Below are 15,390 nucleotides of genomic sequence, written 5' to 3'. Positions count from 1 at the left end.
CTACTGCAGGTGGTAACCCTTTAATTGCTGGATCACTGGGAAGTTTGGGGGGTCCCCAGGGTAGGACTGGCATTCCGGGGCCCGTGGAAGTATTTCATTATTTAACAGGCTGGTTGTACTAGAGAATGCAACCTAGAGATCCCACACAGACTAGAACAGAGGCAAAAACAAGATGAAAGTGGAAACAATGGCTTGGTAACAGAGATAATGCTTGGGCTGGGTCTCGAACAGTGAGTAAGAATTTATCTGGTGGACAAAAAGACAAATGGGAGAGGAAACAGTATGTGCAGAAACAAAGGGTAATAATCATGAGAGGATGAAGAGAGAACTCTCATAAGAGACCGGATGGGGCAGGAGCTTAGACTACCAGGTGTGGAGAGGGCAGAGATGGATCTAGAGAGATAGACAAAGCGTGGGAGAGTTTGAATGGACTTTATCCTGCAGGTGCTGGAAAACCACTGAATAGTTTTAACTAAAAAAGGAACAAGATTATCATGGCAGGAGTTTGACAAATAGATTAAAGAAGCAAGGATGGATTGAATAAGAACAGAGAGGGGAATCAATGTGAAGCTCTGGACTAAGCACAAAAAAGATACTAGAAGGTGAAACCAATAGGAATGAGTGTTCAGTTTGATGCAGGAAGTAGGAGGAGTCATTACAGAAGGAAAAGAACAAACCTTCTCGATACACAATTCCTTCCATGTATCCTCAGGGTGCTTCTTCAGAAAGCTATGAGTTTAGAACTGCTGAATTGTGACACCAAAAAAGTCATCACGTCTACAGCAAATATGCTATGATTATACCTAGAAGTTTGAGCATAAGAAAATATTGACTGTCATTCAAAATATATATTTTTTTGGAAAATGAAAACCTTTTGGAACATACTCTCCTTTACACAGAAACTAAAGCACCAGGATGACATAGGGACAATTTAAATTTGAGTTTGTTTTGAGTACCCACTACCAGATTTTGCATTATCCCTTAGATTTAAATTATAATCTCTGTAAGTAACAATCTTCAAAGCAAGAAAGAGCTTTTAGAGCCTTTGTAACAGTCAAATTTATCTAAGAGACAGAACTTTTCATCAAGGGAATTGAAGACAAGCAAGGCTTATTCCATACACTTGGGTTAAAGTTTTTTTTTCTTTTCTTTGCAAATATCAATAGTTTAAGACAGAAACAACACATGGGAACCCCAGAAAACCATTTACACTCAGCAGATCTGTCCAGCTGGACGCCACCTCAGCAGAGGTTAAACATTAACAGGTGCAAGGAGAGACTTTTGTTAAAATACTGTTTCATGTGACTTCATCTCATGAAGAGTTAATGCTCATGTATGTTTTCTATCGCCTTACCATGCAACAATTTCTTTTTCCTCCCTTATTCATTTCAGCAGCCCTGTCTTCTCCACTCTGTCTTTCCTATTCCACATCCCCAGAAAAGAATTCTCACATCTTTCTCATCTGTTAGCATGCCACACTGTTCTTGGAGCAGTCCTAGGTGAGTTTGCTTCCTGCTTAAGATGTTATCATCGTATATCTGAATCTGGATTTGGCAAATACGTAGTCCATAGACACCCATCACTCCTTGTCTATGGCATTGATAAGATATTGTAGCACTCTTTTTCTGTGATTTAGGTGTACCTCTGAATTTTTCTCAATTCAGTATTCTAGGCAATCGCTACCAATTGGTAGGAGTAGGTGCTGGAGGTCCAATCTAATTCCCATCACTGTGTGTGGGATCCTGGTCATGTGCTCCCCATCCTTTCTGTGGATGTAGTTCTACTTTCATGGCTTCTTAGCCATAAATTTCAAGATATAATAGGCAGGGATTTTTAAAAAAACAAAACTTTTTCCTAAAACCCAACTACAAACTTCTTACCAAACCAACTCCAAAATACACCAACCATCTACTTATACTAATTTTATTTTGTCCACCATTTCCCTCCCCCTTCAACCTCCCCATCCTTCCCTCAGTAATGGTGGTGATCATAGTTCCAAAAAGAGGCCACTCTAAGAATCTGGTGAATCTGAGGCTATGAAGGTTTAAAATAACTTCCTAAATTAAAGTGTAGTCATTGGTGCATCCCAAAGTGACTTTTGAAGAGACTGAATGTCCTTGCATCCAATTTGAAAGGAAATACAAGCAGAGTATGTCTCCCCTATTCCATGTGGCTCCATCCACCTGGGGTCCTCTTCTGTTAACTGTGGAAATGGGGATCATATGACACAGGGCCACTGGGCTTGCCTCATGGGTCACCAGAGGAGGTAGAAGTGGAAGGAGGATTATTCCTTCCCAATATCTGGCTGCTGCCCTCTTCCAGAGTCTGCCTTACTCCCGCTGTACAACGGAGTAGACAAGAGGAAGAGGGAGGAGTAAGGAAAGTGGGGGAAAGGCAAGTGGTAGGAAGAGTAGGAGAGAAGACAAGGAAGGGGACGAGGAAGGAGAGGAGAGAAAAAGAAGGGAAGAAGGGGGAAGAAGAGAAGAAAAGAACATGAGATGCTGTCCATAGATTTTCTCATGTAATCCTCAGATGTCTGGGAAATAGATTTAGTTATGATCGCTGTTCCTTTTTTTCTTCGGATAAGGGAACTAAGGCTTAGAAAGGTTAAGAAACTGGCTTAAGATCTCATAGGTAGCAATTCATGAAGCAAGAATTTGAAAAGCAAGAGCCTGCTTTTCCTAAACGAGTTAAAGAAGAAAATAAAATGTAGAGAAAATAAAATGGACTTCCAAGAAAAGTCTGAGCATCTTTGGAAATAGGGAAATAGAATTGATGCTATTTAAAAAAACAAATAAACAAAGCTACGAGGACTTTGGAGATCCTCTAGTCTAAGCGGATCATTTTCAGAGGATGAAACCAAGGCTAACAGAAGTTCAGAGTGGAGCCTCTCTCCTCTCGACCCTAGAATTGGCTTCATAAACAGGCCTGTAAATAGCAAGGTCACTGCTGTCAAGAACTGGTAAGATTTAGTTGGGGCTTAGAGAGAGGGGAGAAGAGCAGGAAGGGAGAAGGGAGAAGAGGTGGGATTGGCTACTGTAGTTATTACCCACAAAGAGTTAATTTCAAGTCTAATGGTGCCAGAAGAGAGCTCCTCCCCTTGCTCCTGGATGAGGGTCCAGGAGAGAGTCACTTAGTGAACACCTGGGGGTTTGTTCAGTGACAGCGGGTCAGACAGTACTGGCTGGTGGGGCTTGCTTGTGTTGGAACAAGTGTTCCAGGGCCGGCATTCCACACACGTGGTCACGGCATTCTGCATTCTTGGAAGGGACCATCACATCACAGGAATGGATGGCTTTGTTTTATGTCTTATCTCCTAATCTGCAGTTGGAAGTTTTCCTTCCTTTTGCAGGTGCTCTCATTTCCTACATTATTTGTTTATTAGAAAATCTTGTGGCCTTCCAAAGTCATTCTTATGTTAAGGAAGGTCGAATGTGATAACATATTTGTGTTGGCCAAGAGTGAGGACATAGCAAATACCGAAAGTCACATAATCGTGAGTATAACTGAAAGCGGTGCTTCACTGTAAACAAAAGTTCCCTTCTCCCAACAATGGGGGGGCAGTCATTAAAGTTTCAGAAGTAGAGAGGAGGCAAGAGGTTTCATCTACATCTGCTGGTGCTACAAATCTAATTGCTCGAGCTCTGTGGAAGTTGGGGCTGAAATTATTTTTAAGGTTTTATCTGGGGACTGTATGGGTCAGACAGCATTTCTCAAGCCAAAAGAATGCCTGAGAAGGCCTGGGCTAGACCAAGATTTCAGCAATAGGAAATAACTTTTCCATTCACTTACATCCCTAGAAGTTAGGGGAAAAATAAAGCAAGACCGAGTGTGGTGGGCCAGAGATAAACATAACCTTATCCAAGCTACCCACCACTGAATAAAGGCACAATAAAGCAGACCACAAGAGAAACCAATCTTTTCGGCAAAGCACTTTTCAGATGACTTTCTCATTTCTCACACACCCTCTAAACATTAAACAGACATTGTAAGTCCACATTCAGTGTCATTATAGGATCTTACATTGTTAGAACCCAAGAATCTCAGTATGAACATCAATTCTTATCATTGCTCAACTGTGAAATTAAAAAAACAAGCAAAAATTTAAAAGAAATCATTATCATATGACAATGTAACATTCTTGAAATTCTAATCCTTTATCTACTGCTCCCAGTACATTAAGGGCAGTTAATGTGAGTACTATTTTTTCATAACCTGACTTGCTGCCAAATGTACTTAAGGTAATAGCAAAGGTCACGTAAAATATGCAACATAATAAACAAAAGGATGGTAAAGAAAAATAAGAAAAGGGGTGTAAAGGGCGTAAATTGTAAATGCAAATGTGACCAAAGCACAAAACATATACCATGAAGTCCTACACATCTGCTAAGGGTCAACCAAAATTTGTTTCAAAGCTTTCTAGCAGCCAACAAGGACAGGAAAATATAATGAGGTACACAGCTCACAGTGTCCACAGGGTAAGAAAAAACCAACAGCTCAGGAGAAGCATTGTTACTTGCAACACTAAGACCACAAAAAAAAATCTTCTCCCAGGGGCCTCAGAACTGTGTAGTATAACAAGCAATGTCCTGGGCTCATTCATTCTTTTAACAAAACCTTACTGAGCTCCTGCTAAGTGCCAGGCACTACATGAAGAGCTGGGGGTACAAAGATGTGTAAACAGACTGGTCCCTGCCCTGGTGGAGCTTAACATCTAGTGGATTATTGAGTAATGACAGAAATGAACATACAAATACAACTGTGGCAAGGGCCACATGGAAAGGGAGGCAGTGCTAGGATAACATCTAATAAGAAGAATCCAGTCAATTTAGTGCTTGGTTTCCTGGGGCTGTTAGAATCACCAGTGGCTGTGATTGTTTATATTCTGCAAGCATCAAATTAAATAGTGTCTGTGAAAAGCTTTGAAAATTACAAAGCATTATATAACTATAAGGTACTTGGACAAAGAAGTTTTAAACATCATGAATTATAAAAAAAATAACGTTTTTTCTATACCTAGTGAAGAAGCAAGCTAAATAAGTAGAATAAATCATATAATTCTGATCAAATATAATTAATTATGGCAATTTAATCATTCTGATTTGGTAATTTTATGTAAATAGAATAATCGTATAAAATGTTACCTAAGCAGTGCAATACAACCATAACTCAGCTTTTTAATCACCTAGACCATCAAATTAAAAAGTATGCCAATAATATTTGCTACAGTGTGGTTACAAAATATGTCAGTTTCTAATTTGTCTAATTATAAACTGTTGCATCAACACAATGTAGTATGTCCAGGTTGCCAACTAATAAATCCTATATAATCAAAAATGGTTCATAGAACATGACAAAGCTCTAATTTATGTGGTTTTACCATAAACATTATTTTAACAAAACAAAAACTTTTTTCTCCATTCCGTCTTTCACTTACCAACAATGACCTGCCTTTTTTAAAATTACAAAGAAAATGAAAGTGCTAAAGGTGCCTTTAATTCGGATAGTGCTTTATCAGTTTCTAGAGTCTTTTTGCAGAGACTACTTCAATGATGCTTACAACCATTCTGTCAATTAGGCAAAGCAGAAAACAGAGGCTTGGGAAGGTTAAGCAGGAAAGTCAAATAGCTGGTAAGTAGCAAAGCCAAGGAGGATCTTTAGAGTAAGGGTCTTTCCACTGTACCACTCTGTAAATTACCCACAAAACTACCAGGAAAGGATATTAGGCCCAAGAAAGGGGGCTCACCAATGACAAGAGTAAAAGGTGGAAGTCGAAACGGTCCCTCCTAAGCACACACTTCACCAAGGACTAGTATAAAGTATTTACTCGGATCAGAGTCCTTTCGCTGAGAAGTGAGATTGCTGATTTGAGTTTTTACAGGTCAGGTGCTTTCTTTTTTTTTTTTTTTTTTTTGAGACAGAGTCTCACTCTTTTGCCTGGGCTAGAGTGAGTGCCACGGTGTCAGCCTAGCTCACAGCAACCTCACACTCCTGGGCTCAAGCAATCTTTCTGCCTCAGCCTCCCGAGTAGCTGGGACTACAGGCATGCGCCCATGCCCGGCTAATTTTTTCTATATATTTTTAGTTGGCTGATTAATTTATTTTCTATTTTTAGTAGAGACGGGGTCTCGCTCTTGCTCAGGCTGGTTTCGAACTCCTGAGCTCAAAGAATCCGCCTGCCTCGGCCTCCTAGAGTGCTAGGATTACAGGCGTGAGCCACCGCACCCGGCCTTGGTCAGGTGCTTTCTGAAATGCTTCATGCACCATCTCTTTGGCCCTAAGAGCTTCACCAACACACCATCCCAGATCTTTCTCACATGATGAGCAAGCACCAGGCACATAATGCTGGGCGCGTCTCCCTGACGATAATGCATGATTTCACCCGCCCACAAAATAGATAAAACAGCCACTTACCTGCTGGCATCATTATGTATTTTGCTTTTCAATAAAACTTCTGGGGGATACCTTCACCATGATCCAAATGTGTGCCGAGGAGAAGGTAACTGTTGGTTACAAAAGGTCATATTTAAGGTGTTTCCACTTCTATGTTACCAGCAAGGGTGAAAAAACATCAAAGAATGAAAACAAATGAAAAGAGAGTCTTAAGCACAATGAAACTATTAGATAAGTATAAATCAGCATTATCTTGTTAGATAAGTAGTCTCTATCAGTTTTGTTAAGGTTTTAATGCTTGTTTGTTTGATTTGTAAGCACAATTAAGAGAAGAACAAATTGAAATACCAGAGGACCAAGTCTCGCGTTAAAAACCAAATAGCCCCATTTTCCTTCCAGTTGCATCTTCTCCTTCCTCCAGACATGCAATTCAATCCACATTTCAAATCAGAAGGCAGGTGAGAGTGAAATTTCCAAACTAACAGAACCAAGGGGCAGGTGGGGCCTCACCTGCCCTGCAGAACCAATGCAGGGTGTTGCTTTCAGAACACATCTCTGTGAATAGAAATTCGCAGAGCCACAAAATCAGAGCTAGGTGTTCTTTTTTTATTTGTTTGCCTGTTCTTGGTTTTGTTTTAATTTCCATTGATTTTACTGATCACCAAATATTTCTGTTTTTGATGATGTACAAGGCGCTGAGCTAGATGGTGAAGGAATCCTTAGAAACCAAAAACATAGCATCTGTCCTCATGGGGGCAAAGCCTTGTACTTGAACATCTGTTCTGAAATCGCAAAAAGAGAGTCCAGAAATCCCCCTTGAGGCCTGGCTCAACGTGTCCCTGCCAATCAGGGGCAACAGCAATCTCAGCCACATGGCACAATTTTCTCCTCCCTTTTGAATTTTATTTTTTTTGGTGAGCCTAAGGAATTCTAGGGTTTCTCTTGATAGAGCTTGCAGAGGAAAAGAAAGTTTCTATACTGGGGCCTCCAGAGAGGGGTGGAAAATCCTTGTTCTATTCCTCTCCCTTTGACAAAGGTAAATGGTCCAGGCGCTAAAGTGAGCCAGACCTGAGTGTGAATCCCTGTCCTGCTACATTCTCACTGTGTAAATTTGGACAGTTTTCCTAACCCCTCCAGGAATTCTCCTCCATAAAATGCAGATAATAAATGGAGTGGTGCTGATGGTCATGAAGAAGAAACAAGGTGATACAAGTAAGCACCTATCAGAGTCTGGCCAGAGTTCATGTTCAGGCGACATTAGAGCCAATAGCATCACCATCCTCAGCTGCCCAGCACAATCCCGGATCTCTCACCTTCTGCAGCTGAGACACACTGGGGTTGGTTCCACTGTGGTAGAAACACAGCGTATGGCTCCTGCTAACCTGCTGCACCTGACTGCTATGAGGTGCTCTCTTCACCAGCACCAGTCATGCCATTTTAGAACAGGTCTGGGAAGTTGATATTTTCCTTCAAAGAATCCTGACACTCTATGCATCCTCTACCCTCTCTGCCACCGTGTTCTGGCTGCCAGTGTTAAGAATAATTTTTTAGACTGTGCATTGTTGTATTGTCTTGCATACTATAAAGCACTTTCACACCTGCCGTTTCATGTGATTCCTACAGCAATCCTCTGAAGTGGGAAATTCTCCTTAAGATGCACATGGAGATTGCATGACTTGCCCAGAGTCACACTGCTAGCGAAGAGCAGAGCGGGAATTGAACCCAGGCGACCCCAGAGCTTTTCCCTAACAGCCTGAGGGGTCAGAGATGGGCTTCTCCGGTTCCTCATCTGCAGGGTGCTCAAGTAAACCCTTGGGTCCTCAGTGAACCAGTAGGAACGCAGGTGTTGCCAGCCGGCCCTGCTTATAAAACAGACCTATTTCTCTCCAGGAAGGCATCTCAGCAGAAATATATTTCACTGTCCCCTCCAACCCAGGCCCCATCCACATGGAATGCCTGCAAGAGCCAAATAAACAGATTTAACTGACTTAACATGTTTTCCTTGCCAAACATTATAAAATGAAGTAATGGGTAACCTGCATTAATTCTGCTGGATTCTCAGACTTTCCTTTCTCCCCCTGAGGAATGGAAAATGATTTGAACTAGATGGGAAACCAGCTTTTCCTCTCTCTCTTTCAAAACTTCTCAAAACACATTACTATGCTACTGGAAGCCATTCAATTTAACTAAGTCATTAAGTTAAATCATCTGCACACATTTTCTCAGTAAGATGAGTCTGCATGGTGGACTGATTTCATAGAACAGTTGCATGTAAACATCTGCAGGGAAAACCAGATGGCGGTGACACATCAGTACCTAGTTAGTCCTACAAAGAGCATGGCACTGATTCTGGACATCATCTTTCCAGGAATCCTGTAACCCAGGGTGGAACTTCACTATGGAGCCCAGCTGGTGGGCAGTGTCCCCCCCTCCTCCAGAAATGCTCTTTGCTCATGGCTCTATAGCTCTAAGAGCAAAGAAGGCAGGCCAGGCCACCCAGCGTTCTCCAGCTTAGATTTCTGGAAATCCCAGGCCTGAAATTCAACAGAGACCACAAGGCCCCTAAGGGGATGGAAGAATAAAACTCCTGGACCCACTGGTTGTTCCAAGACTTCAATCAAGGAGGTGGGCCAGGAGAACAGAGGACCCACTGGGAACAAAGGCCTATTAATTACTGATGCCCCAAAGGCACAGGCCTGGGGAGGCTTCAAAACAAAAATGAAGAAGAGAAGGGAGAACCACATGGCTAAACTGACTCTGGCCAAGAAGAACTCAATAATGTATTTACTTAATGAGTTATTGCATTTTTTACCATAGTAAAGACTTTATATATTTTTGTGTGTTGTATAGATCACAATAAATATAAAACACAAAGGAGAGGCAAACTGTAAGGGATTAGTCTAATTAGTGAAAAAAAAATACTAAACAGCTGACCCTGTAAATATTCGCTTTAAAACCTAAAACTTAAAAAACATGTTACAAATGTCTTCCAGGGTCTGCCTGGCTAGAACAATAGGCCATCAGGACAGCTTCCCTTTACCACTGTTTGCACTGTTGTGGGGTAGTACAGTATTTCAATAAAGAAAGGATGGCCTCAGCATTTGGAAGCAATAAGCAATGTGTTAAGGTTTAAAGGTAAGTTAAGAACTCAAATGCCCTGGAAACCCAAACAGGGTCCCAGAAAATGTGAATGATAGTAAGAGCTTTTCCATGGTGGTAATTTTAACCCCACATTAAAAAGCATGGTAACACCATTTTTAAAGGTTGAATCTCCATTATTAAGCATAAAAAGAAACCAATAAAGTTAACAAATCTATAGGCCTAGTGTTGTGGGTGAAAGAGAAGTAGAAGCCATAAGCCCTGCCCTGAAGCAGCTTCTAAGAGTACTAAAGTAAACTTAGGAAAAGGATGTATTACTCTGCGCCCCCAACTAATTCTCAGTTATCCAGGGACGTGTGAAAACCACCATGAGCAACAGGGAGTCAGTGTTGTTTTGGCCTTCCTCTCTGCATTTGTAAATCATATTATAACAACAGTAACAACAGCAACTTCAACATGATGAAGAGGTACACTTTTTCCCCCATGCTTTTCACTTCTCGAAGAGATTTCAATAAATGCAGGAAGACCCACATAGGCTAAAATAAGTTGTAGCACAGGTAAATGAGATACCTACAAAACAAAATGAAACAAACAAATCCTGCCTGAGCAATGAAGCAGACAGGATCAAAGCAGCAAAAGAGACGCTTCCTCTTCAGAAACCTGACTTTACAATTATCTTTAAACAGAAGACACAGTGCAGTCCAGCAACCTTGCTTGGCTGTACATAGCATCACTTCCGATGCTTCTAACTGGCCCAGACGCTGACATTCAAGTGAATTTGGCTGTACAGAAAAAGAAGGCATTTATATCTGGAAAATTTAGGGGGAGAGTCTGTGCCCAGAGAAAGTTATCATTTCAGCTCAAGGTCAATGTCTCTGACAACTTAAATAATGGTGATAATATAAATTGCTTACCTTGATGTGCAAAGTTCATAGTCTGTAACGAGATTTAAAAGTAAGAGGAAACAAGGAGAAAGAAGATATTGTCTTTGAGCTTTTTACTCTATACCAATCCCTGTTTTAATATCTTTAACTAGCATGGAGGCAAAGAGTGAAGCTTCATAACTATTATTGTCTTCATTTCACAGAGGAGGACACTGAGACTTAGAGAATTGAGGTAGCATGCCCGTGGTGGCCAGACTGGAAAGCAGGTTCCTTTCCCTTTAAATGGGGCTTTTTCACACGTTCCTTACCCCTGTTAACTGGCCACTTCTTCCACCGCTCGCTGGTACTGCGGCAGTGTCCCTCCTCGTACGGTGCACATTCTTTTTGGGCACATCTGCAGGCACGGGCCTTTCTGCTGACCTCCCTCCTTGAACTGCTCTCTGCTCTTCTGCAGTACTCATCCCTTGACTCCCCTTGCCACGCCTCTGGCTACTCCTCCGGGATGCCACGCACCATGATCCCAATCTGCACTTTCTCCTAAGTGCAGTCTTCAGCCCTGCTCTCCATATATTTTGGTACTGTTGCAAGGCCTTTGCTGAGACAGAAATAACACAGGCAAAGACCAGGAAAAGGGTAGTTGCTAGGAATGCTTGGGCAAGACATCAAAGCCTAGTCCATGAGGCCAAAGAGGGGTCAGGGGCATGGCTAGAGGAACACAGTAGAAAACCCACAGAGAGTGTTCACAAACACCACCTCTCCCCAACTCTTCCTAAGTGGTCTGCAGAAAACACTTAAAGAAGCTTATCTTTAAAAGGAAGGAAGAGAGAGAAAAAAACGAAGAAAACAGGGAAGGAAGGATGAAAGGAAGCGAGGGAGAAAAGGAGGAAGGAAAAAGGGGGATAAAAGAAAGGAGGGAAGGCCAGAAAGAACAGGAGGAGAAAGAAAACTTTTCCATGTTCCACCTCCAGACATCAATCATCAGGTTTGAGGTAGGACCTGGGAATCTGCATTGTTACCAGCTAAGTTTGAGACCCAGTGCAAGTAGGAGCATGGAGTTCCAGAATCTGCGATCAAAATGTGAGGAAATTGGCTAAGCATGGTGGCTCACGCCTGTAATCCTAGCACTCTGGGAGGCCAGGGCTGGAGAGGATCACTTGAGTTCAGGAGTTCAAGACCAGCTGAGCAAGAGTGAGGCCCCGTCTCTACAAAAAATAGAAAAAATTAGCCAGGCATGGTGGCACATGTCTATAGTCCCAGCTACTTGGGAGGCTGAGGCAGGAGGATCTCTTGAGCCCAGCAGTTTGAGGCTGCTGTGAGCTAGGCTGACGCCATGCACTCTAGTCCAGGCGACAGAGAGAGACTCTGTCTCAGAAAAAGAAAAAAAAAAAGTGAGGAAATTAACAAGAAGATAAAGTATTAGAACCCTCATGGGCCTGTGACCTGTAGGGCACTGATTTCTGAGTCTACTTCTTTGAAGGCCCAGAGCCCTGGGACGGGACATTCCTAGATTCATGACCCCACCCACTTGCACAGTTGTCAGCTTGGGTGGTGCGGCAGCTCCCAGAGGAAGCTGCGGTCGAAGGCTGCCTCTCGTGAGGACAAGGGTGTCACAACAGTTTTCCAAGCTGCAGGACAACGCCCCTCCCAAGCCACCAGATGTTGCAGCTGGACTCGTGCCTGCGAGAGTCCAGCCTGGCTGGAGCTGGGTTCTCAGGCTCCCCATTCATCTTGTGGGGGCAGAGTAGGCTGGAACATGGGATCCCGTTGCGGGTGGAGTGGGAGGAACGCAAGCAGACCAATGCTAACCTTGGCATGTGGGTTTCAAGTGGTTCATAGTAAAAAACTAGAACAAACAACAGCACTCTACACTCTCCCTTCGGCATGATTTAAGGCAGGGTTTCTGCTGTGTCTTCTCCTGGTTCTTTGTTTATCTGGAACAGGATCTCTCTGAACCCCATCTTTGAGGGTGCTCTCATGTTGTTCTAGTCCTCACTGAGAGAGCAAAACACCACAACCCGTGCAGAGCATGCAAATTCCACATTTGGATGTTTCTCCTTGCCTGGGTCACCAAAGACCTGTAGAGTTCTGGGGAATGTTTTCTCCTACTCCCGAAAGCTTAGATTCATAATCATATAAACCCAATTCCAATTAGATCAGCCAGGCGCAAGACACCTGGGAAGTTGCTACCACGTATATGCAGCAATTGTCTGCAGTTTCCATGACTCTTGTGTTTACTTCATCCCTCCGTTTGTGTCTCTACTTCAGGTAGACCCTAATGTCAGACACCTGGAGCAAGTTTAAAATTTACTGACCCAACTCAGATATACAAAATAACTATAATTTATTTCTTGCTAATTTAGGTAGCACACAACTGAGATCACAAGCCCAACTTCTGGAACTCTTAAGCTTGCCAACTGAAGTTGTCTAAGGGAGCTCGAGACTCCACGAGGCTGTCCTTGCCTCTCGACTTATGAACAACTCAGGCGCTGCCGCTTGGGTCTTCCAGTCTCCCCTACTAACCCTGGAACTAGGGCAATGGTACCCTCTGCTCTGGGACTCCCTCTGGGGTCTGAGCCCTGGAAATCTCAGTTTGCAGGGCCTCGCCTCTCATTGTGTCTCCTCCAATTCTTCCTTCCTCGCAGTTGGTTGAACTCATATTTCCTTTTGGGCTGGACACCAGCCATCATTCTCAGCTCTCTGGCTCCTGGAAAAGCTTTACACTCTCAGTCCACCAAGCACTGGGCTTTCAATATTAAGTGAAGTGCTTGGAATTCTGAGTCCTTTTCCCCTCAAAGGGCCTGGTTCTGTATTGGAAGCTGTACAGCTTGGGTATAAAATACTGAACTGTTGGATATTTTTTACAACAGACAGTTATTGAAGGGTGACTTTATTTCATTTATAGGCTCGGACATGCAGAAATGAATTGAGTAGATCCCTGCCTCTCTACGCAATGTGTGGTCCATTGATCAGCAGCACGGGCATCATCGGGGAACTCACTAAAGAGAGCAGCTCAGACCCCACCCAAGACCTGCTGAATCAGAATCTGCATTTTAACAAGACGCCCAGCAAATTCAGGTGCACGTTGACGGTTCAGGAGCACTGGTCTCCTCTCTTATTCACTAGCCCACAATACACACCTATACTGGAGAGATAGAAAATGAGGCCCAAAAGTAGATGAGAGCTCCACCTGGAAGCATCAGGTCCTGATTAGAAATCCGAGGCTGTCCCACCACGATGCCCTTCCCCACCCCCTTCTTTTGGTCGAGAGCCTATACATTTTAGTCTTGGGCCCTCAGCAAACCCAGGATCCTCACTCTTTTTCCATCCCTTCCCAGTTCTGTTGAACACAAGACTGTGTGCACAGCACGGAGCTCTAGGAGGCCTTGTTGGAACCAACTGAGACCCCATGTAGCATCTGCAAAGGAAATGCTTTCCCAATCCTATTTTTAATGTGTTTATTTATTTCTAATTCATAAACATTTTTGAGTGCTCACCGCATGCAAAGCCCCGGGCTGGGTGAATCAGGGAAAACAAAGTAGAATATAACAACCTCAGGACACACCCCAGGTTTGCAATCGGGTTGGGGAAACAGACATTATCAATATATAATTTGCGGTGGCTTTAATGGAAATTACATGGAGTTTTATTTACTTTACCACGGAGTAGGCACTTACAACATTTATCCCTAAAGGTACCATTAGATCAGTCAGTCACATTGGACTCTTAATACAAACATTGAGAATCAGTTTTGAGGTTAAACCAGGCAGAATCTAAATCTGTGGTGGGAAGAGTACAACTTTTAGAAAAGAAAATTATTCAACTACATAAGCAAACATTAATGGAAGAAAGTATATTACTAAACCTAAGGGGTTTTGTTGTTTCTGTTGTTCTTGGGGTTGGAAATGGTATATTCTGGTTAATCTAATATTCTGGCAAACTGAGAGTTACTGTGTAGGAAGTGTGAAAACAAAGTCAATAAGGCTGATTCCAAAAAAGACATTATGAAATCCCAGGTTCAGAACATTTTATTCATAGTGAATATACCATATTAGAACACACTAATTCTTAATCCTGAAGCTATCTTGAATATCATTCTGTTATATTTCTCAAAGTGTTCTGAAATATTACACTATTTCAGGATCTTTTTGTATGTATTAAACATCACAAAAGAAATCCTATATTTTAAAAATGACATCTTTCTAGTTATTTGGAGTTCAGAAACTAAGAGCTTACTATATCTAAATGCAACTTAACACCGAGAAACTAATGTATTGTTGACAATAAGTGTACAAAAGCCAGAAAACAGACTATACTGTAATTGAAAGATAATTCATTATCTTTAATTAACAAAGAAATAAGCTTTCCAAAAATAAATAGAACAGAATCAGCGACCAATTTTTGCAGTTAAATAGCATCAAGAAAATGAGGAGAACTGGTTTCTTAGACTAGTAATTATAGAAACAAGCCATAAGATCCAGAATTAGATATACATATGCAGAGAAAAGTCTTCAATACTGAATTATCAGTGAAAATCCCAAAGGAAAAAAATTATCTAGAGATAACTGAATGCAAATCATCAGCAATGATAATATGTATCTTAAAAGAGAAGGCTAGAAAAGGCTATTGGGGGAATCAATCTCAAAGGAGAACATATAATAGGAAAAAAAAAAAAATTTAAGAGGTGGGGTTTGCTCTGTTGCCAGGGCTGGAGTGCAGTGGTGCAATCGTAGTTTACTGCGGCCTCCAACTCCTGGACTTGGGGGATCCTCCCAAGTGGCTAGGACTACAGGTGTCTGCCATTATGCTCAGCTAAAAATATTTTTTATACATATATTTCCTATATCCTTAAAGTTAGGAGAAAAAGTAATGTTAAATATTTTAGGAGAAAATCCGTAAGATCAAAATGAGAAACCTTCACATTAAGATAAAGATTGTGGTAACCTCCAAAATGTGGGCCTCAAGAAGGATATATTTTTTTACTTTTTTAATAAATGAATGTGTCAACTCACATTTT

The sequence above is a fragment of the Propithecus coquereli genome, unplaced genomic scaffold (assembly GCF_000956105.1).
Source record: "Propithecus coquereli isolate 6110/MARCELLA unplaced genomic scaffold, Pcoq_1.0 Scaffold83, whole genome shotgun sequence".
NCBI classification, from domain to species: Eukaryota; Metazoa; Chordata; class Mammalia; order Primates; family Indriidae; genus Propithecus; species Propithecus coquereli.
This window is presented reverse-complemented; position numbering follows the sequence as displayed.